The sequence below is a fragment of the Phyllobates terribilis genome, unplaced genomic scaffold (genome assembly GCF_046119375.1).
Source record: "Phyllobates terribilis strain yellow unplaced genomic scaffold, ASM4611937v1 Scaffold_3__8_contigs__length_932513732, whole genome shotgun sequence".
NCBI classification, from domain to species: domain Eukaryota; kingdom Metazoa; phylum Chordata; class Amphibia; order Anura; family Dendrobatidae; genus Phyllobates; species Phyllobates terribilis.
This window is the reverse complement of record NW_027362763.1, coordinates 653,984,795-654,006,293: the sequence shown is the minus strand read 5'-3', so window position 1 is coordinate 654,006,293 and position 21,499 is coordinate 653,984,795. Positions and strand designations below refer to the sequence as shown.

Below are 21,499 nucleotides of genomic sequence, written 5' to 3'. Positions count from 1 at the left end.
TCGATACACGCAAGTACATACTCTTAGGTTTGCACCTTGAGAAGTTGAATTTAATCTTTCTGAAGGTGCTGAAATGGGTACAGGGGCCTCGGTGTGTGTCTCATTGGCGTCTTGTTGGTGCGTCCCATGTTGTTGAGCACACAGGTCAGACAGGCTTGAACGTGTTTGGCTGTGGTGACACTGAACCCAGGAGCATACCAATGATGGTGGATGAGGTCTGTCATGGCAGTCTTAATTTGGTGGGTATTGCCATGGGTGGCTTGAGCCATCATGGGATACAGAACCCAGGGAAGACAAACTTTCTCCCCCACATGCCACAGTCCTTCTGGTGACTGTACAGCTCCCTTATCTTGCCACCTGGCGAATTCTTCAACACCAGCCTGTTGTTGTAGCTTCTAGAGAATGTCATAGGTCACAGGTGGGTCTGCGGTGGAGGCCACCTGTGCGGCTGTCACCCCGGCATGGTTGTCTTTTGCTTGGTAAGCTGCAGATTTTGCAGCCTGGGCGGCCAGATAGTTGCCTTTAGTTGTAGTTGAGTCGTTCTTTGCATGGCCTTTGACTTTCACTATGGCAACTTTCTTGGCTAAAAGTAAAGCCTCTATCAGGCGTTGGACGGATTTATAATTCTTGATAGGCCTGCCTGCTGCTGTGAGCAAAGATCGAGCTTTCCATATAGGTCCATAGTCATGAGCTATGCCAAAAGCATAGCGGCTGTCTGTATAAATGGTGGCAGTTTGGTCTTTAGCACGTCTGCAGGCTTCTTCTAGGATACGGAGATCAGCTTCCTGGGTGGACATGTGTGGGGGCAGCTGCTCTGCTCTTATGGTTTTATGGAGGGAAACAACAGCATATCCAGTGTAGAACCGGCCATCCACGCCGTACCGTGATCCATCCACAAAGAGCTCATGGTCAGGGTTATCTAGCAGGGTTATCTAGTGGGCAAGGATGGACTGGGACTAAATAAAATTTAGCCCTGGCATTTGAAAGCACACAGGCCCATGTGGTACCTGCACCCTCCCCAGATTAGGGTCTCTATTACTTACAGTACCCTGCCTGCAGAAAATCAAGACTACTACCTATATTTCCAATAATACCACTATATAAGATATAATAATACAATATAACAGATAAATACCACCAGATCATAACCATATATCACCAGCATATACAGTAGTGATAATACCGCCGTAGTGATTATCCAAAACAACTGCACTAGGACTGTTATAACCACCATACAGTGACCATATAATGGTAATATCAGTTTACTTTCAAAAGCGTCCAAAAATATATTGTTTAGCACTTCAACATTTCAAATGCTTATACACCATACTCATTGGGTACTACTACCCAATGAGTTCAAGAAGTGACACACATATGTTTCAATAAAATATACATTTTATTAATAAATTCTAAAACCATATATTAAAACAGAAAGGAACTAAAAAGTACACTGGGGCACAATCATTAATGCATTCTATAGCATTGGGCACAATTGGACAATAGTCTAAAAGGGAGGTATAGATGTGCTTAAATAAAATTATATGCAAATATACCCGTCCTTCTACAATAGGAAATCACTGCATAAAGGGTAAATATCCTAGTTGTCACTGCTAGAAGTCTATACTGCAGATAATCACCATTGAGGTATTTAAACACCCACCTTCCGTAATATAGACACGCCCCCGGAAGAAGCAAACAGGGCGAAACGTGCGCGGCGGGGCTACACTGAGGAGCAGATCTACATTAAGCAACTACTGTACACTAGGTAAATAGCATTTTGACCTTGGTCCTTTGTATAAGCAATTTACTCTTATCAGCGCGAGGAGATAGCCGCGCTCATTACTATGCTCACCATTATGGTATGAGGATATGGTTGATAAATATAGAGAGTAATTTTTCTTAAATTGATACAGGATATAGACCTTGTGTCTTGTACTTTATGAGGAACTGATGTTATTAGTGATCTGATTATCGCTCTTATTTATATATGTGGAGACCTTTCCCCTCAATGGTGATTATCTGCAGTATAGACTTCTAGCAGTGACAACTAGGATATTTACCCTTTATGCAGTGATTTCCTATTGTAGAAGGACGGGTATATTTGCATATAATTTTATTTAAGCACATCTATACCTCCCTTTTAGACTATTGTCCAATTGTGCCCAATGCTATAGAATGCATTAATGATTGTGCCCCAGTGTACTTTTTAGTTCCTTTCTGTTTTAATATATGGTTTTAGAATTTATTAATAAAATGTATATTTTATTGAAACATATGTGTGTCACTTCTTGAACTCATTGGGTAGTAGTACCCAATGAGTATGGTGTATAAGCAAATGGTAATATCAGGTCTACACCAGTGCTCTGCAGACCATATATGTGTGTACTGTACAGGTTCTCCCCAGTTACGTTCTTGTTGATTTTTGTTATTCATTTTCTCTTTTCTTATTCATTCGGCCCAGACCTCCATGACCTCTTCTTCGATCCATAACTCGTCCCTGCAAAATCTACTATATAATTGTCTTATCCCGTCTATTTGTCTGTCTGTCTGTCTGTCCTGGAAATCCCGCGTCACTCATTGGTCCGGCAGCGGCCAATCAGCGCCGCTTGATTTCTGAAAAAAGATGGCGGCCGTTAGCGGCTCATCTGGCGGACCGAGGTCAGTGGCAATGCAGCGGGGAGATGAGCGGCGCTAGCAGCACAACTACCCCGACGGCGCCGCTGACCTCCATGCGGCTAACGTCGGAAGATCAGCGTCTTGGCCTGCTGTTCTCCCGACAACAAGTGTGAACGGAGGACCGAGGAGCGGCACCGCCGGTCGGGATGCTTCTGCTGCGAGCAGCCGCTCATCTCCTGGCTTCTCGCAGCAGAAGGAGCCGCACAGGCAGCGCCGCTCCCCGATCCTCGCTAATACGGAGCCGCACAAGCAGCGCCGCTCCCGGGCCCACACTAATACGACGCTGATTGGTCGCGGTGGCCGGCCGCGACCAATTAGCGAGATGGGTGGCAAATTTTAACGCCGCTCTGCTGATTGGTCACGGTGGCCACTGCGACCAATCAGCGAGATGGCCGGGAAATTTAAACGCCGCTCTGCTGATTAATCGCGGCCGGCCACCGCGACCAATGAGCGAGATGGGCGGCAAATTTAAACGCCGCTCTGCTGATTGGTCGCGGTGGCCGGCCGCGACCAATGAGTGAGATGGGCGGCAAATTTAATCGCCGCTCTGCTGATTGGTCGCGGCCGGCCACCGCGACCAATCAGCGAGATGTCCGGCAAATTTAAACGCCGCTCTGCTGATTAATCGCGGCCGGCCACCGCGACCAATCAGCGAGATGGGCGGCAAATTTAAACGCCGCTCTGCTGATTGGTCGCGGCCGGCCACCGCGACCAATCAGCGATATCGGCGGCAAATTTAAACGCCGCTCTGCTCATTGGTCGCGGTGGCCGGCCGCGACCAATCAGCGAGATGGCCGGAAAATTTAAACGCCGCTCTGCTCATTGGTCGCGGTGGCCGGCCGCGACCAATCAGCGAGATGGGCGGCACATTTAAACGCCGCTCTGCTGATTGGTCGCTGTGGCCGGCCGCGACCAATCAGCGAGATTGGCGCTAAATTTAAACACCGCTGTGCTGATTGGTCGCGGCCGGCCACCGCGACCAATCAGCGAGATGTCCGGCAAATTTAAACGCCGCTCTGCTGATTGTTCGCGGCCGGCCACCGCGACCAATCAGCGATATCGGCGGCAAATTTAGACGCCGCTCAGCTGATTGGTCGCGGTGGCCGACCGCGACCAATCAGAGAGATGAGCAGCAAATTTAAACGCCGCTCTGCTCATTGGTCGCGGTGGCCGGCCGCGACCAATCAGCGAGATGGCCGGCAAATTTAAACGCCGCTCTGCTCATTGGTCGCGGTGGCCGGCCGCGACCAATCAGCGAGATGGGCGGCACATTTAAACGCCGCTCTGCTGATTGGTCGCGGTGGCCGGCCGCGACCAATCAGCGAGATGGGCGGCACATTTAAACGCCGCTCTGCTGATTGGTCGCGGTGGCCGGCCGCGACCAATCAGCGAGATGGGCAGCAAATCTAAACGCCGCTCTGCAGATTTCTCACGGTGGCCGGCCGCGACCAATCAGCGAGATTGGCGCCAAATTTAAACAGCGCTCTGCTGATTGGTCGCGGACGCCAGACGCGACCATTCAGCGAGATTGGCGCCAAATTTAAACAACGCTCTGCTGATTGGTCGAGGTGGCCGGCCGCGACCAATGAGCGAGATGGGCGGCAAATTTAAACGCCACTCTGCTGATTGGTCGCGGTGGCCGGCCGCGACCAATGAGTGAGATGGGCGGCAAATTTAAACGCCGCTCTGCTGATTGGTCGCGGCCGGCCACCGCGACCAATCAGCGAGATTGGCGCCAAATTTAAACAACGCTCTGCTGATTGGTCGCGGCTGCTAGCCGCGGCCAATCTGAGATTGGCGCCAAATTTAAACAATGCTCTGCTGATTGGTTGCGGTGGCCGGCCGCGACCAATCAGCGATTTTGGTGCCAATTTGAAACACCGCTCTGCTGATTGGTCGCGGTCGTCGGCCGTGACCAATGAGCAGTATTGGCGCCAAATTTAAACCCCGCTCTGCTGATTGGTCGCGACCGCCAGCCGCGTACAATCAGCGATTTTGGTGCCAAATTTAAACGCCACTCTGCTGATTAATCGCGGTGGCCACCGCGACCAATGAGCGAGATGGGCGGCAAATTTAAACGCCACTCTGCTGATTGGTCGCGGTGGCCGGCCGACCGCGACCAATGAGCGAGATGGGCGGCAAATTTAAACGCCGCTCTGCTGATTGGTCGCGGTGGCCGGCCGCGACCAATGAGCGAGATGGGCGGCAAATTTAAACGCCGCTCTGCTGATTGGTCGCGGCCGGCCACCTCTACCAATCAGCGATATCAGTGGCAAATTTAAACGCCTCTCTGCTCATTGGTCGCGGTGGCCGACCGCGACCAATCAGCGACATGGGCGGCAAATTTAAACGCCGCTCTGCTCATTGGTCGCGGTGGCCGGCCGCGACCAATCAGCGAGATTGGCGCTAATTTTAAACACCGCTGTGCTGATTGGTCGCGGCCGCCGGCGACCGCTACCAATCAGCGAGATTGGCGCCAAATTTAAACAACTCTCTTCTGATTGGTCGCGGACGCCAGACGCGACCAATCAGCGAGATTGGCGCCAAATTTAAACAACGCTCTGCTGATTGGTCGCGGACGCCAGACGTGACCAATCAGCGAGATTGGCGCCAAATTTAAACAACGCTCTGCTGATTGGTCGCGGACGGCAGACGCGACCAATCAGCGAGATTGGCGCCAAATTTAAACAACGCTCTGCTGATTGGTCACGGCTGCTAGCCGCAGCCAATCAGTGAGATTGGAGCCAAATTTAAACAACGCTCTGCTGATTGGTTGCGGTGGACGGCCGCGACCAATCAGCGATTTTGGTGCCAATTTGAAACACCGCTCTGCTGATTGGTCGCGGTCGTCGGCCGCGACCAATGAGCAGTATTGGCGCCAAATTTAAACCCCGCTCTGCTGATTGGTCGCGACTGCCAGCCGCGTACAATCAGCGATTTTGGTGCCAAATTTAAACAACGCTCTGCTGATTGCTCGCGGTCTCCGGCCGCGACCAATCAGCAGTATTGGCGCCAAATTTAAACACCGCTCTGCTGATTAGTCACGGTCTCCGGCCGCGACCAATCAGCAATATTGGTGCTAAATTTAAACACCGCTCTGCTGATTGGTCGCGGTCTCTGGTCGCGACCAATCAGCAGTATTGGCTCCAAATTTAAACCTCGTTCTGCTGATTAGTCGCAACCACCGGCCGCGACCAATCAGCGATATTGGCGCCAAATTTAAACACCGCTTCGTTGATTGGTCGCTGCCGGCCACCACGACCAATCAGCGATATTGGCGCCATATTTAAACACTGCTCTGCTCATTGGTTGCGGTTACCGGTCACAAATAATCAGCATTATTGGCGCCAAATTTAAAGAACGCTCTGCTGATTGGTCGCGACCGCCGGCCGCAACCAATCAGCATTATTGCCGCCAAATTTAAACCCCGCTCTGCTGATTGGTCACGTTCGCTGGCCGCGACCAATCAGCATTATTGGCGCCAAATTTAAACCCCGCTCTGCTGATTAGTCGCGACCGCCGGCCGTGACCAATCTGCGATATAGGCACCAAATTTTAACACCGCTTTGCTAATTGGTCGCGGTTGCTGGCCTCGACCAATCAGCGATTTTGGCGCCAAATTTAAATACCGCTCTGCTGATTGCGCCCGGTCGGCCGCATACCTATTCTAGAATACCCGATGCGTTAGAATCGGGCCACCATCTAGTGTAACAGAAACATCCTTGACTTATTACTTTTCCAGGCCCGTCCTCACATTCCCACCTCTACATGAACCATATAGTGCTATAACCAGTGCCCTAGACAGTAATAATGTCCCTCTGTGCCCTGTGCAGTAATATTACCCTCCTTTTATGCCCCACACAATAGCAGTGCCCCCTCTGTGCCCCTACACAGTAATATTGTTTCTTCTGTACTTTCCTATAGGAATAATGCTTCCCAGCACCTCCTTACAATTATTCAGCACACTATTGAAATAGTGTCCCTTTGTGCCTCCTTATAATAATTGCCCTTGATCCCTTCTAATACTGACCCAGAACCTCCTTATAATACAAAAGATTGACGCGCTTGAATCAGATCCACCCATGATTGGGTCAATCAACAAATGGCAGGACGCTCTGCTAATGATGCAAAATGACCAGGGGCAGAACCAGACCTAATATCTTTCAATTATTACTTGTCCTTCTGTACAGTGTACTAATGCCAGGCTACCCACCTGTACTCACTGCTGGAAGAAGTTACCTCTGCACCCTCTCACAGGCTGTTGTGCTTGAAGGAAAAGACAGGTATGCAAGACAGTGGTCCTTCCGGAGTAAAACTAAGTGTGGGAAAGGAGCCCAGTTCACCCGCATGCACTATTTGAAGATTCGGGGCAGAGGAAGCATCCGTGCCTTGGATGTAAATGATTGCAAAGAAAGAAAAATCCAGCTTCACGGAAATCCCAAAAAACTTTTCTTTATTGGTATGAATGGAAGCTCTATAGTTGGTGAATTTAAGATGCCATGGTAGTGGATAAAACAACTAGTTTCAGGTATTGAAACCCTTAATCATGTTAAAAACTAAGTGCTCCTGGAGGTGAGGCTGAACTTATTGAGGAAGGTTGGAGATGGCAGAGGCCCTGGAAGTCTATTTCCACCTATGGCTCCTGGGTCATGAGCATGAAGAGTCAAAAGTAAGTCTATTAGGAGGCTCTGAGGTAGAGGAGGTTCCAGAGATAAGCTACAGATAGTGTCGCCCTGAGCATGAGAACTAGTGAGACTCAACTGGTGAATGTCCCCATCCAGCAAACCCCAGGCCACGAGGTGGTTCACCACTCATGTAAGTAATTGATAGATCAAACGAAAAAAAAACAATGTACCAAGAACTAATTATGAATTATATAAATAAATTTAATTGATAAAGATATTAAAAACAACATATACAATAAAATCTAATGTGGCAAGTGGTGATCAGTGTTTTTTTTTTGCCAAAAGGGCACCACAGATTGGTGTACATACATGATACATAATCTTTAGTACATGATACAGAAATATAACTATCCATAACATAAGGCAATTGATTCAATAGAAAAGTTGATAGAAATGACTAAGTAAAATTATGCTTACATACATGAACACTAGTAAAGTGCCAAGTGCAAAAATATAGTCACTGTGGATAAGCCATAATACCACAACTACCATGCAGTGGATAGAGTTATACAGCACAGAGATAGTAACTTACATGTATATGCCAAGCGATGGTGCCACTTCCCCTACGCGCGTTTTGGCTAATGTGCCTTGATCTGGGGGAGTGGCATCATGGGGAACATGTGTCCTTTAAATATAGCTTAACACCCAATCCAAAGTTCCATCACCTAACTGCCTCTTATGTTTATTGTTACTATGCGGTAGGTTGACGCATGAAGCACCTACATCATACCCGTCGGAGCCGCCGAGTGCGTCCGAGGGAAGAGGGACCGCATCGCGACAGCAAGCCACGCCCACATAGGTCATATGTAGGTAATTGTAGGTTTTATTTAAAGGAGGAAACCATCTTTTTAGTCGTGTCTGTTGTTAAATTGGAGTTCTGTTTAATTTTGTTTTCTTTGCATGTTACAGAGATTTCCACCCCAGAGATGAGAAGAGGCTCAATTCGTCTGTTGGAAGAAGCAGAAATAAGCCAGCCCCTTGAGCATTTTCTTCAGAGCCAGGTACCATTGTTGGATCTTTTTAGTAGTAAGTCATAGTGGTCGGAGAATGTTCAAGTAAAGGGTGGCGAGATTCTTCCTTCTGCTTTCAAACCTCAGAAATCTAGACAGATACCTCCTATATGAGGGCATCAAAGGGAAACCCAAGCATCTTGTCTCCACTAGAGGTAGCCGTGAGAGTATCTCCAGAATTTTATCTTTGCTTATGAGGTATCAGTATGATAGGCACGCATCTTTTGATTTAGAAAGGGATTGCGGTAAGTACTACTCACCCTAGTCTTACAGAAACTGCACAATGTCAGAAAATAGTAGAGTTGTCACAGGTCTGGTTGACAGTACGAAGTCCCTGAAAAGGTTGTCAAATCCTTCTACTCACACCTCTTTGGTAAGCGAAATCTAGATTGGGATGACATGTTGGCTTTGTGGCTGAAACTGTCCCCGAACCAGGGGTAGACCTCTCTTTTGTTGTTTTGACAGACTTAATTCGGGAAGAGGAAGTTGTTGATTGAAGGGTTTGCCATAAAGAAATCACCAGGTCCAGATGGCTGAACTCTTGCATTCTATAAAGTCTTTTGGGGTTGGGTGTGGTGTTCGCCAGGATTGTACCTTGAGCCCACAGCTCTACTTGTTTGCAATTGACCCATTCCCTAGAAGGATGGAGTGTGACTTCGTGATGGACTAGGTGGCATCGGAAGCCACTCTATCGAGAGTGCAGTATGCCGATGATGTCAATGTGTTTGTGTCCTCTGATTGCGAAGCAGAGTGGCTGATGTCAGAGGTAAATCGCTACTCCGAGGCACCAGGGTCCAAGAATAACCAGGATAAGTGTGAGAGTCTCTAGTTGGGAGGAGCAGATCCTGATTTTGATCTCCCTGACACCATTCCAGGTCCCTAACTCTCTGTTAAAGTCCTCGGCATTGAATTTGGCCAGGGGGATTACCCCAAACAAAACTGGGACAACAGGCTAGAGATCGACTCTCAGAATGTGAACTAATGGAAGGTTTGGTCTTTGACCCTAAGGGAAAGGTTAAACCTGATCAAAACTTACCTGCTCCCTTTGCTGATCTATCTGGGCAGTGTGTGTATCTTGCCAGAGCCTCTCTGGACTCGGGTCTACAGGTTGTTCTTCCAACTGTAATGGGGGAATAGACTGAACCTGGTCAAGAGAGCGGTTACTTACTGTCCGAGGAGACTAGGAGGGTTGGGTATGGTCAACCTTGTGGTATTCCTTGTGAATACCTTCATTAAGATCAATATTGCAAACCTCTGGAATGAGAGGGCTCCTCCGTGGGTATTCTCCTGGGTATTTTCCTGTAGGGGATTCTTTAAGCCCTCCTTCCAGGAATGGGAGACAAGTGGGCAAGTGAAGGATCTTCACACACCATATAGACATCTTCCAGCGTACACTACCCTGGTTCAGAGATTGCCCAAGGATCATTGTGGTACCATGCTGGAAAGCATGGACCACTTGCTTCTTCATTGTCCCTTTAACACAGCGGTGTACCTGGTAAAGGTGCGTTCTCTGGAGTAAGAGAGACTGGGCACATGAAGGCCTGACAGGAAGTGGTGGAGGCGGAGCCTGCCGTGTGCTGCAAGAGTTGTGCTGTGTGTGGAGAGAGCTCCTGGGAAGGGAGGAGAGCCAGGCGGAGGTGACCGAGCGGACCGGGAGGACCAGTAGGAGGCGACCGGAGGGACGAGCGCAAGAGAGCGCTGTGGCAGCGTGCAGTGCCGGCCAGCGGAGGGTGCCAGGTGGTGGTTACCAGGAGGTGATCAGGAGGACCGGTAAGAGGCGACCGGAGGGACAAGCGCGCTGTGATAGCGTGCAGCGTCCCTAGAGGAGGTGAGTGAGGGGCAGGAGGCCGCGATAAGCGGCCCTACTGAACCCAAGTGTGTACTGTACTGTATTGTATTTGTATCTGTATTGTAATTGTATTGTATTCCCTAGTCCATATTTAATTGATTACCCCCCCGTCCATATTTAAATTGATTCCCCTGAACACCCCCGTCCATATTTAACTGATCCCTCTGACCACATTATATTGACCCCCCCGTCCTCATTTAATTGATCCCCGACCACCCCCCGTCCATATTAAAGTGATCCCCCTGACCACATTTAAATGATTGACCCCCCCAGCCCATAATTGATTGATCCCCCTTGTCCTATTTAATAGATTCCCCTTGTCCACTTTTACTCATCCCCAATCCCTATCTATTTGCCTTATCCCCCACCATATTTAATTAACCCCTGTCCATAATTAATTGATTGATTCCCCAGACCACAATTAATTATTTCCCCAGTCCATATTTATTGATATTATTGATACTTATTGATCCCCAGTCCTTAGTTAATTGACCCACCGTCCATACCTATTTTTTTGCTTTACCCCCCATCCTATTTAATTAAACCCCCTGTCCATAATTAATTGATTGAATCCCTAGTCCACAATTAATTATTTCCCCAGTCCATACTTATTGATCCCAGTCCATAGTTAATTGACACACCGTCCACACTTAATTAATCCACCTGACCCACTCAGCTGATCCCCCGTCCATACTTAATTGATACTTAATTGATCCCCCGTCCATACTTAACTGATCCCGCGCCGATATCTAATCGATACACTTGCACATCCCTAATTGATCCCCGTCCATACACCTATATATAAATAATTGTGTTTTGTACTTGTACATATATACTGACTGTATCCCCATATTTAGAATGACGTCCATGTTGGCCGGAGCCGTGCAGTGTACATCTTGCGCAATGTATGCATTCCCTGAGCTACCGCTCAGGGATCCATACTGCTGCGAGAGATGTGAGCATATCGTGCACTTGGAAGCCCAAATCCTGGATCTAAGTGCTCAGATAGCGGTACTGAGGATCATCGACAACATGGAACGGAGTTTGCTGCTCACCGAGCAGACACTCAATGGGTCAACACTGGGGGTGGAGCTTAGTGGGGAAGTGCAGGCTGAACAGGCAGGGAGCTGGGTAACGGTTAGAAGGGATAGAGGGAAGAAGTATAGGAAGGCTGGTTCAGAACCGGCATTATTGGAGCACGACAGATCCTCTGACCGCCGGGGGAGTGTATGCTCCAGTAATGAGGGGGAGGGGGGAAGTGTAGGGCAGGCTAGACAGGTCCTGGTAGTGGGTGACTCTATTATTAGGGGGACAGACAGGGCAATCTGTCACAAAGACCGGGATCGCCGAACGGTGTGCTGCCTCCCTGGCGCTCGAGTCCGGCACATCGCTGATCGGGTTGACAGGTTACTGGGTGGGGCTGGCGAAGACCCAGCGGTCATGGTCCACATTGGCACCAATGACAAAGTGAGTGGTAGATGGAGGGTCCTTAAAAATGATTTCAGGGATCTAGGTAGGAAGCTTAGGGCAAGGACCTCCAAGGTAGTTTTCTCAGAAATACTACCAATCCCGCGAGCCACACAGGAGCGCCAACGGGAGGTTAGGGAGGTGAATAAGTGGCTAAAGAGTTGGTGCAAGGCAGAAGGGTTTGGGTTCATGGAGAACTGGGCCGACTTCGCTGTCGGCTACAGGCTCTACCGTAGGGACGGGCTGCACCTCAATGGGGAGGGTGCAGCGGTGCTGGGGAAGAAGATGGCTAATAGGTTGGAGGAGTTTTTAAACTAGAGACGGGGGGGGGAAACCAAGGAAATAGGTGGGATGTGAGGCAAGCAAGGGGGAAGGGGAGAAGTGAATATAATGAGGGTGGAGAGGGGGGTGGGGATAGTACATTTAGATCGTTAGAGAAGAATAGGATGCTAAATAACCCCAAAGTTTTATCTTGCATGCTGACCAACGCAAGAAGCCTGACCAATAAGGCGGATGAGCTGCGGGCGCTTATATCGGAGGAGAGGTATGACATCGTAGGTATAACAGAGACTTGGCTAGACGATAGCTACGACTGGGCGGTAAATTTAACAGATTATAGTTTATTTAGAAGGGACCGGAAACAGGGGAAGGGCGGAGGAGTCTGCTTATATGTAAAGTCACGTCTAAAGCCCAGACTAAGGGAAGATATAGGAGAGGGAGAAGAGGGGGTCGAGTCCATGTGGGTAGAGATAGAGGGGGCAAAAAATAATAATAAAATATTACTGGGGGTCTGCTATAAGCCACCCAATATAACAGAGGAGAATGAGAAACTGCTATTAGGACAAATAGACAAAGTAGCAAAACATAATGAGGTGATTGTAATGGGGGACTTCAACTACCCGGATATTGACTGGGAAACAGAAACCTGTAGATCGCAGAAAGGAAAAAGGTTCTTGACAAATATCAAGGATAATTATCTCTCCCAACTAGTGCAGGAACCAACGAGAGGGAAGGCAGTGTTGGACTTAATATTGACTAATAGGCCTGATAGAATAACTGAGGTACAGATAGGGGGGCACCTAGGTAATAGCGATCATAATATTATCAATTTCAAAATGCCCTTCAGTAGGGTTATCAATAAGGGAACAACTAAAACATTAAACTTTAGGAGGGCGAAGTTTGATCAGCTGAAAGAAAACCTTCAACTTATAGACTGGGACAAAGTTCTTAATCAAGGAAATACGAATAGTAAATGGGAAACCTTCAAAAGAATTCTGAATACTCAGTGCGAGAGGTATATACCGTATGGGAATAAAAGGGCCAGAAATAAGAGGAAACCAATATGGTTGAATAAGAACGTAAAAGGGGCGTTAAATAGCAAAAAAGAGGCATTCAAGAGATTAAAACAGGAAAACAGCAAGGAGGCACTAATGTGTTACAAGGAAAAAACGAGAACCTGTAAAAAACAAATAAAAATAGCAAAGGAGGAAACAGAGAGACGTATTGCTAGGGAAAGTAGATCAAATCCCAAACTGTTCTTTACGTATATAAATAGTAAAAGGATTAAATCGAATAATATTGGACCGATAAAAAGTGATGAAGGCAAAATCATAGAGAAAGATGAGGATAAAGCTAATCTATTAAATAAATTTTTTTCGTCAACTTTCACAAAGGAAAAAGAACTAACAGGCACTTTATGGTCTCCTGTTGTCTTTTAAGCTAGTGATTGATTGTTAATGAGTTAAATCTGTGCAGATCTAAGCAGATACGTCCCTATATATTGAGACTTAGTTAAGGGGAGGCATTTATGCGGGGGCATTTATGCATATAGCATTTATGCATACTTTATCGAAGTGCCATAATTTAGCAAAGTGCCCTGGCAGTTAGAAAATGGCAGTTGGACAGGGCAGGAGACAGGTAAGACATGCAAGACAATTAAACAAACTTGCTCCCAGGTCATCTTTTTGGCAAACAGTATTCACCATTTGTATCTGTGCCATTTATACTCTGGTTGCTACAATCATCCACATTCACCGTTCTCCCACAAATGCGGCACACTTCATCCATATTAATCCCTCACTCCTCTCTTCTCCTATGTACAGTTGTCATGCTCTCTTCACAATGTTATACCACGCAGATCCATTCATTCCCACCATACAACGCAGGAAACGCTCTCACAAATCACTCAATCATCTGCTCACTCTCTGTATCTTCCTTCTATTAGTCGCAGGTGATATTTCTCCCAACCCAGGACCCTCCAGTAATAATAACACTAACTCTTTCCCTGTTACATTCAGAAACCCTGCTAATCTCATTAATATTCCCTGCATATCTTCTGTCTCATTCAACTGTGCCCTTTGGAATGCACGCTCAGCTTGTAATAAACTCTCTTACATCCATGACTTTTTCCTCTCTAATTCCCTCAACCTTCTGGCTCTCACTGAAACCTGGATCCAGCAGTCGGACACCACCGCCGCTGCAGCTCTCTCCTATGGTGGCCTACACTTCTCTCATACCCCGCGACCTGACAACAGATCAGGTGGAGGTGTTGGTCTGCTTCTTTCAACAAAATGTACTTTTCAGGTTATCCCCCCTGTACCCTCCCTTATCTTCCCGTCCTTTGAGGCCCACACAGTCAGACTCTACCGGCCCTTCTCCCTGCGAGTGGCGGTTGTCTATCGCCCCCCAGGTCCCCCCCGTCAATTCCTGGATCACTTTGCTGCCTGGCTTACAAATTTTCTATCCTGCGACATCCCCACGATAATCATGGGAGACTTTAACATCCCAATTGGCGATCCTCTTTCCCCATCTGCCACGCATCTTTTATCATTAACCTCCTCCTTCGGCCTTTCACAGCTTGCTAATTCTCCTACACATGAGGACGGGAACACATTGGACCTGATCTTCTCCCGGCTTTGCTCAGTACATGACTTTACTAACTCTCCCCTTCCACTCTCTGACCATAATCTTCTTTCATTCTCTGTCAAGAACTGTGACTCTACTCAAGACACTCCCACCGTCCACACTTATAGAAATTTACGCGCCATTAACACCCAGAAATTTATAAAAAGGTTGCAATCATCATTGGCCCCAATCTCCTCCCTCTCATGTCCCGAATCTGCATTGAAGCATTATAACAAAATAATGCTATGCGCCCTGGATGAAGCCGCACCTCCTACACAAAGAACAATTCGGCATAGACGGCGACAACCCTGGCACACGCCTCAAACACGTCTTCTCCAGAGGTACTCCAGGTGCGCTGAACGGCTGTGGAGAAAATCAAATCTGCCCGAAGATTTCCTCCACTATAAATTTATGCTGAAAACCTATAACTCTGCCCTTCACCTCTCCAAACAAACCTACTTTAACAACCTCATCATCTCACTTTCCAATAATCCTAAACGACTCTTTGACACGTTTCATTCTCTCCTCAATCAAACAGCACAGGCCCCGACCACCGACCTCAGCGCTGACGATCTGGCTAACTATTTCAAAGAAAAAATTGACCATATCCGACAGGAAATTTTCTCCCAATCCCCAAATGTTATGCATGCTCCCCCCCGCCACATTGTATCTTGCTCATTTTCTGACTTCGAACCAGTCACGGAAGATGAAGTGATCAGGCTCCTTGCATCTTCTCGCCCTACCACCTGCACCAGCGACCCTATTCCCTCACATCTCCTTCAGTCCCTTGCTCCAGCTGTCACCTCTCACCTAACTAAAATTTTCAACCTTTCCCTCTCATCTGGTATCTTTCCCTCTTCTTTTAAACACGCCAGCATACAACCATTACTTAAAAAACCATCCCTCGACCAGAACTGCATGGCCAACTACAGACCTGTTTCCAATCTTCCCTTTATCTCTAAACTCCTGGAACGCCTGGTCCACTCCCGTCTAATCCGCTATCTCTCAGACAACTCTCTTCTTGACCCTCTACAATCTGGTTTCCGCTCTTTACATTCTACTGAAACTGCCCTCACTAAAGTCTCTAATGATCTACTAACAGCTAAATCTAATGGTCACTACTCCCTGCTGATTCTCCTGGATCTCTCTGCAGCATTCGACACTGTGGATCACCAGCTCCTCCTCACTATGCTCCGCACTATTGGCCTCAAGGACACGGTTCTCTCCTGGTTCTCCTCTTATCTCTCTGACCGCTCCTTCTCTGTGTCTTTTGCCGGCTCCTCCTCCTCCCTACTTCCTCTTACTGTCGGGGTTCCTCAAGGATCAGTCCTAGGCCCCCTTCTTTTCTCCTTATACACCGCTCCTATTGGACAAACAATCAGTAGATTCGGTTTTCAGTACCATCTCTATGCTGATGACACCCAATTATACACCTCTGCTCCGGACATCACCCCTGCATTACTACAAAAGACCAGTGATTGTCTTTCTGCTGTGTCTAACATTATGTCCTCCCTCTACCTAAAACTGAATCTGTCAAAAACTGAACTACTCGTCTTTCCTCCCTCCATTAATCTACCTGTGCCCGATATTGCCATCTCCGTTTGTGGCTCAACCATTACTCCCCAGCTACAAGCCCGCTGTCTTGGGGTCATTTTTGATTCAGATCTTTCTTTCACTCCTCACATCAAATCACTCGCTCGTTCATGTCATCTACACCTCAAAAACATCTCAAGAATCAGGACTTTTCTCACCTTTGACTCGGCAAAAACTCTTACTGTCGCTCTTATTCATTCTCGTCTTGACTATTGCAACGCTCTACTAATCGGTCTCCCTCTTACTAAACTCTCCCCTCTCCAATCCGTCCTGAACGCAGCAGCCAGGATCATATTCCTCGCCAACCGCTACTCAGATGCCTCTTCCCTGTGCCAGTCATTGCATTGGTTGCCCATCCAATATAGAGTTCGTTTTAAACTTATCACGCTTACCCACAAAGCGCTCCATGATTCAGTACCCCCCTACATCTCCTCCCTTGTCTCAGTCTACCACCCTACACGTGCCCTCCGTTCTGCAAATGACTTGAAACTAAAATCCTCCATAATCCGAACTTCCCACTCCCGTCTCCAAGATTTCTCGCGTGCTGCGCCAATTCTCTGGAATGCCCTACCCAGGACAGTTTGATTAATTCCCAATACCCACAGTTTCAAGCGAACCCTAAAAACACATTTCTTTAGACTGGCGTATCACCTAAACACACTCTGTCCATCCCAGCTTTCCCCCATATTAAAATCTTCTTCAACTTCGGGTTCAAACCAACCATGCACATAAAAGCCTCTGTCAGGACTGCACACATACTGGCTGACGACCAGTCCATGTATTATTATTTATCCTATTCAGTATATCAAGGCTGCATTATACAATATATGTACTTTTTACCTTTTGTGTCTCCCCCACTTCCTCATAGACTGTAAGCTCGCGAGCAGGGCCCTCACTCCGTTCAATATGAGATATGCTTATTCTGTATTGTCTGTATAAGTCCCCCCTAAAATTTGTAAAGTGCTGCGGAATATGTTGGCGCTATAAAAATAAACTATTATTATTATTATTATTATAAGTGACAAACTTAATCCTCCACTAAGTATGACAAATCTAAGCCAAGCTGGGGTACAGAAACGCCTCAGTAACATTAAAATAAACCAATCACCAGGACCTGATGGCATACACCCACGGGTACTAAGGGAACTAAGTCATGTGATAGACAGACCGTTATACCTTATATTTAAGGACTCTGTTGAGACTGGGTCTGTACCACTTGATTGGCGACAGGCGAATGTAGTGCCAATATTCAAAAAGGGAGCAAAAAGTGACGCCGGAAACTATCGGCCGGTGAGTCTGACGTCCGTTGTGGGCAAAATTTTTGAAGGCTTTATTAATGAGGCAATCATGGAGCATCTTGACGCTAATAATCTATTAACCCCGAACCAACATGGATTCATGAGGAATCGCTCCTGCCAAACAAACCTGATTGACTTCTACGAGGAGGTGAGCTCTCGAGTAGATCAGGGGGAACCAGTGGATGTCGTGTATCTCGACTTCTCAAAAGCGTTCGATAGCGTGCCACATAATAGGTTGGTATACAAAATGAGAATGATGGGGCTGGGGGAAAATGTCTGCAAGTGGGTAGCTAACTGGCTAAAGGATAGAAGGCAGAGGGTGGTTATAAATGGAATATACTCAGATTGGGTAAGCGTCACTAGTGGGGTACCACAGGGGTCTGTACTAGGCCCAATGTTATTTAATATCTTTATTAACGACATAGTCAACGGGATAAATAGTAAAATATCAATATTTGCAGATGACACAAAGTTATGTAAAACAATTAATACAAAAGAGGATAGTGAAGACCTTCAGAGGGATTTGGATAAGCTGGGTAGGTGGAGCATTAAATGGCAAATGAGGTTTAACGAGGAGAAATGTAAGGTCATACATATGGGAAGGAAAAATGGAAGTCACCAGTACTCACTGAATGGGAAATCATTGGGGAATTCAGAGATGGAGAAGGACTTGGGCATCTTGATTGATAGCAAACTAAATTGGAGTGCCCAAAGTCAGGCCGCTGCTGTAAGGGCAAACAGGGTAATGGGATGTATCAGAAGAGGTATAGCTGCAAAGGATGAGAACATTGTTCTTCCACTGTACAAAGCACTGGTCAGACCACACTTGGAATACTGTGCTCAGTTATGGGCCCCAATATATAGAAAGGATATAAATGAGCTTGAAAAGGTACAAAGGAGGGCAACAATATTAATAAAGGGAATGGAGGGACTGCAATACCCAGAGAGGTTGGCAAAACTAGGACTATTCAGCCTGGAAAAGAGAAGGTTGAGGGGGGACATAATAAATGTGTACAAATATGTTAGGGGACAGTATAGAGACCTTGCCCGGGATTTGTTCAAAAGGAGGGATATTACGGTAACAAGAGGGCACTCACTAAGACTGGAAGAGAAAAGGTTTCAGCACCAGCATAGGAAGGGGTTCTTTACGGTAAGAGCAGTGAGAATATGGAATTCACTGAGTGAGGAGACGGTAATGTCGGATTCACTACACCAGTTCAAGCGGGGACTGGATGCTTTTCTAGATACCAGGCAGATTTCTGCATATACTTAAAAATAGAATAAAATAGTAGGTTGATACAGGGATTTATTCTGACTGCTGGTTTCAGAGTCGGGAGGGAATTTTTCCTCAGGTGAAGATTGGCTAAATCATTTGGGGTTTTTGCCCTCCTCTGGATCAACTTTAGCAACTACAGAACTTACAGGTCGAACTTGATGAACGCAAGTCTTTATTCGGCTTTTCAAACTATGTAAGGGCCGCTCTCTGGAGGGGCTTTTCTTTTAGTGTGCCCTAGTCTGGTCATCTCCTCTCCTGGTGGTGGGCTGCTGCTGACACTGTACATTTTTGTTTTGTTTTGGTCAGTATACAGTGATCGTAGGGCAGTAGATGCCAAACTTGGGCTTTGTTAGTTGTGGTCATTGCTTATAGTTACTGTTTTGATTTATGTTGTATATATACTGTATATAAGGATAATATACATGGGTGTAGGTGTTAGGTTGGGTGGTTGGAAAGGGGGAGCTGGGTTCTTCTCATGGGACTTTGGGACACTAGGAAGTTCGGGTGAAAAACTGGCACTGGCCTATGGACGTTGAACTTGGCCTGAGGCATGAGACAGGACCAGCTCTCACATAAGTGCCGGGTTGGGTATTGTGGGATTGAGTATGGAGTGTACAATTTATAGTACAGTATATAGTTTGTGTGTGTGCATATATACATTGGGTGAAATAAGTATTGAACAAATCACCAAGTAAATCTATTTCTAAAGGTGCTATTGACATGAAATTCTCACCAGACGTCGGTAGCAATCCATCCTGTCCACCCAGGCAAATAAATCACCCATAGATATCCAAAAATTATGTGTAATGAGAAATGACACAGGGAAAATGTATTGAACACATGAAGAAAGAGAGGTGCAAAAAGCTGAAATGTATCAGTAATTAGAAAGCAATCCTGTCACTTAGTGACAAATAATATCAGCTGGTTCAACTGATGGTCTATAAAAAGGTGTTTCATTGCCAAGGTGAAAAGGCCGGTGCGAGCAAGGCGACCTACAACCCTGGATCAGTTCCACCAGTTTTGTCAGGAAGAATCGGCCCAAATTCCGACCAACTATTGTGAGAAGCTTGTGGAAGGAGATCCCAAACGTGTGACCCAAGTCATTCAGTCTAAGGACAATGGCACCAAATGCACTGCTCAAAAAAATAAAGGGAACACTCAAATAACCCATCCTAGATCTGAATGAATGAAATCTTCTCATTGAATACTTTGTTCTGTAGAAAGCTGAATGTGCTGACAACAAAATCACACAAAAATCATCAATGGAAATCACATTTATTAACCAATTTAGGCCTGGATTTGGAGTCACCCCCAAAATTAAAGTGGAAAAACACACTACAGGCTGATCCAACTTTGATGTAATGTCCTTAAAACAAGTCAAAATGAGGCTGAGTATTGTGTGTGGCCTCCACGTGCCTGTATGACCTCCCTACAACGCCTGGGCATGCTCCTGATGAGGCTGAGTATTGTGTGTGGCCTCCACGTGCCTGTATGACCTCTCTACAACGCCTGGGCATGCTCCTGATGAGGCTGAGTATTGTGTGTGGCCTCCACGTGCCTGTATGACCTCCCTACAACGCCTGGGCATGCTCCTGATGAGGCTCAGTATTGTGTGTGGCCTCCACGTGCCTGTATGACCTCCCTACAACGCCTGGACATGCTCCTGATGAGGCTGAGTATTGTGTGTGGCCTCCACGTGCCTGTATGACCTCCCTACAACGCCTGGGCATGCTCCTGATGAGTCTGAGTATTGTGTGTGGCCTCCACGTGCCTGTATGACCTCCCTACAACTCCTGGGCATGCTCCTGATGAGGCTCAGTATTGTGTGTGGCCTCCACGTGCCTGTATGACCTCCCTACAACACCTGGGCATGCTCCTGATGAGGCTGAGTATTGTGTGTGGCCTCCACGTGCCTGTATGACCTCCCTACAACGCCTGGGCATGCTCCTGATGAGGCTGAGTATTGTGTGTGGCCTCCACGTGCCTGTATGACCTCCCTACAATGCCTGGGCATGCTCCTGATGAGGCTGAGTATTGTGTGTGGCCTCCACGTGCCTGTATGACCTCCCTACAACGCCTGGGCATGCTCCTGATGAGGCTGAGTATTGTGTGTGGCCTCCACCTGCCTGTATGACTTCCCTACAACGCCTGGGCATGCTCCTGATGAGGCTGAGTATTGTGTGTGGCCTCCACGTGCCTGTATGACCTCCCTACAACGCCTGGGCATGCTCCTGATGAGGCTGAGTATTGTGTGTGGCCTCCACGTGCCTGTATGACCTCCCTACAACGCCTGGGCATGCTCCTGATGAGGCTCAGTATTGTGTGTGGCCTCCACGTGCCTGTATGACCTCCCTACAACGCCTGGACATGCTCCTGATGAGGCTGAGTATTGTGTGTGGCCTCCACGTGCCTGTATGACCTCCCTACAACGCCTGGGCATGCTCCTGATGAGGCTGAGTATTGTGTGTGGCCTCCACGTGCCTGTATGACCTCCCTACAACTCCTGGGCATGCTCCTGATGAGGCTCAGTATTGTGTGTGGCCTCCACGTGCCTGTATGACCTCCCTACAACACCTGGGCATGCTCCTGATGAGGCTGAGTATTGTGTGTGGCCTACACGTGCCTGTTTGACCTCCCTACAACGCCTGGGCATGCTCCTGATGAGGTTGAGTATTGTGTGTGGCCTCCACGTGCCTGTATGACCTCCCTACAATGCCTGGGCATGCTCCTGATGAGGCTGA

General features: G+C 47.4%; 1 long non-coding RNA gene across 1 annotated transcript in view; it reads left to right on the top strand.

Moving 5' to 3' along the window:
- Positions 1–1,667: 1,667 nt before the first annotated feature.
- The window catches only part of LOC141257291 (uncharacterized), an 89,212-nt gene continuing 69,380 nt past the window's right edge, over positions 1,668–21,499 (top strand). The window contains exons 1-4 of the long non-coding RNA XR_012318046.1: positions 1,668–1,765; positions 6,867–6,959; positions 8,064–8,171; positions 8,271–8,362. This is a non-coding gene — a long non-coding RNA (uncharacterized lncRNA). The remainder of the gene's footprint in view (positions 1,766–6,866; positions 6,960–8,063; positions 8,172–8,270; positions 8,363–21,499) is intronic.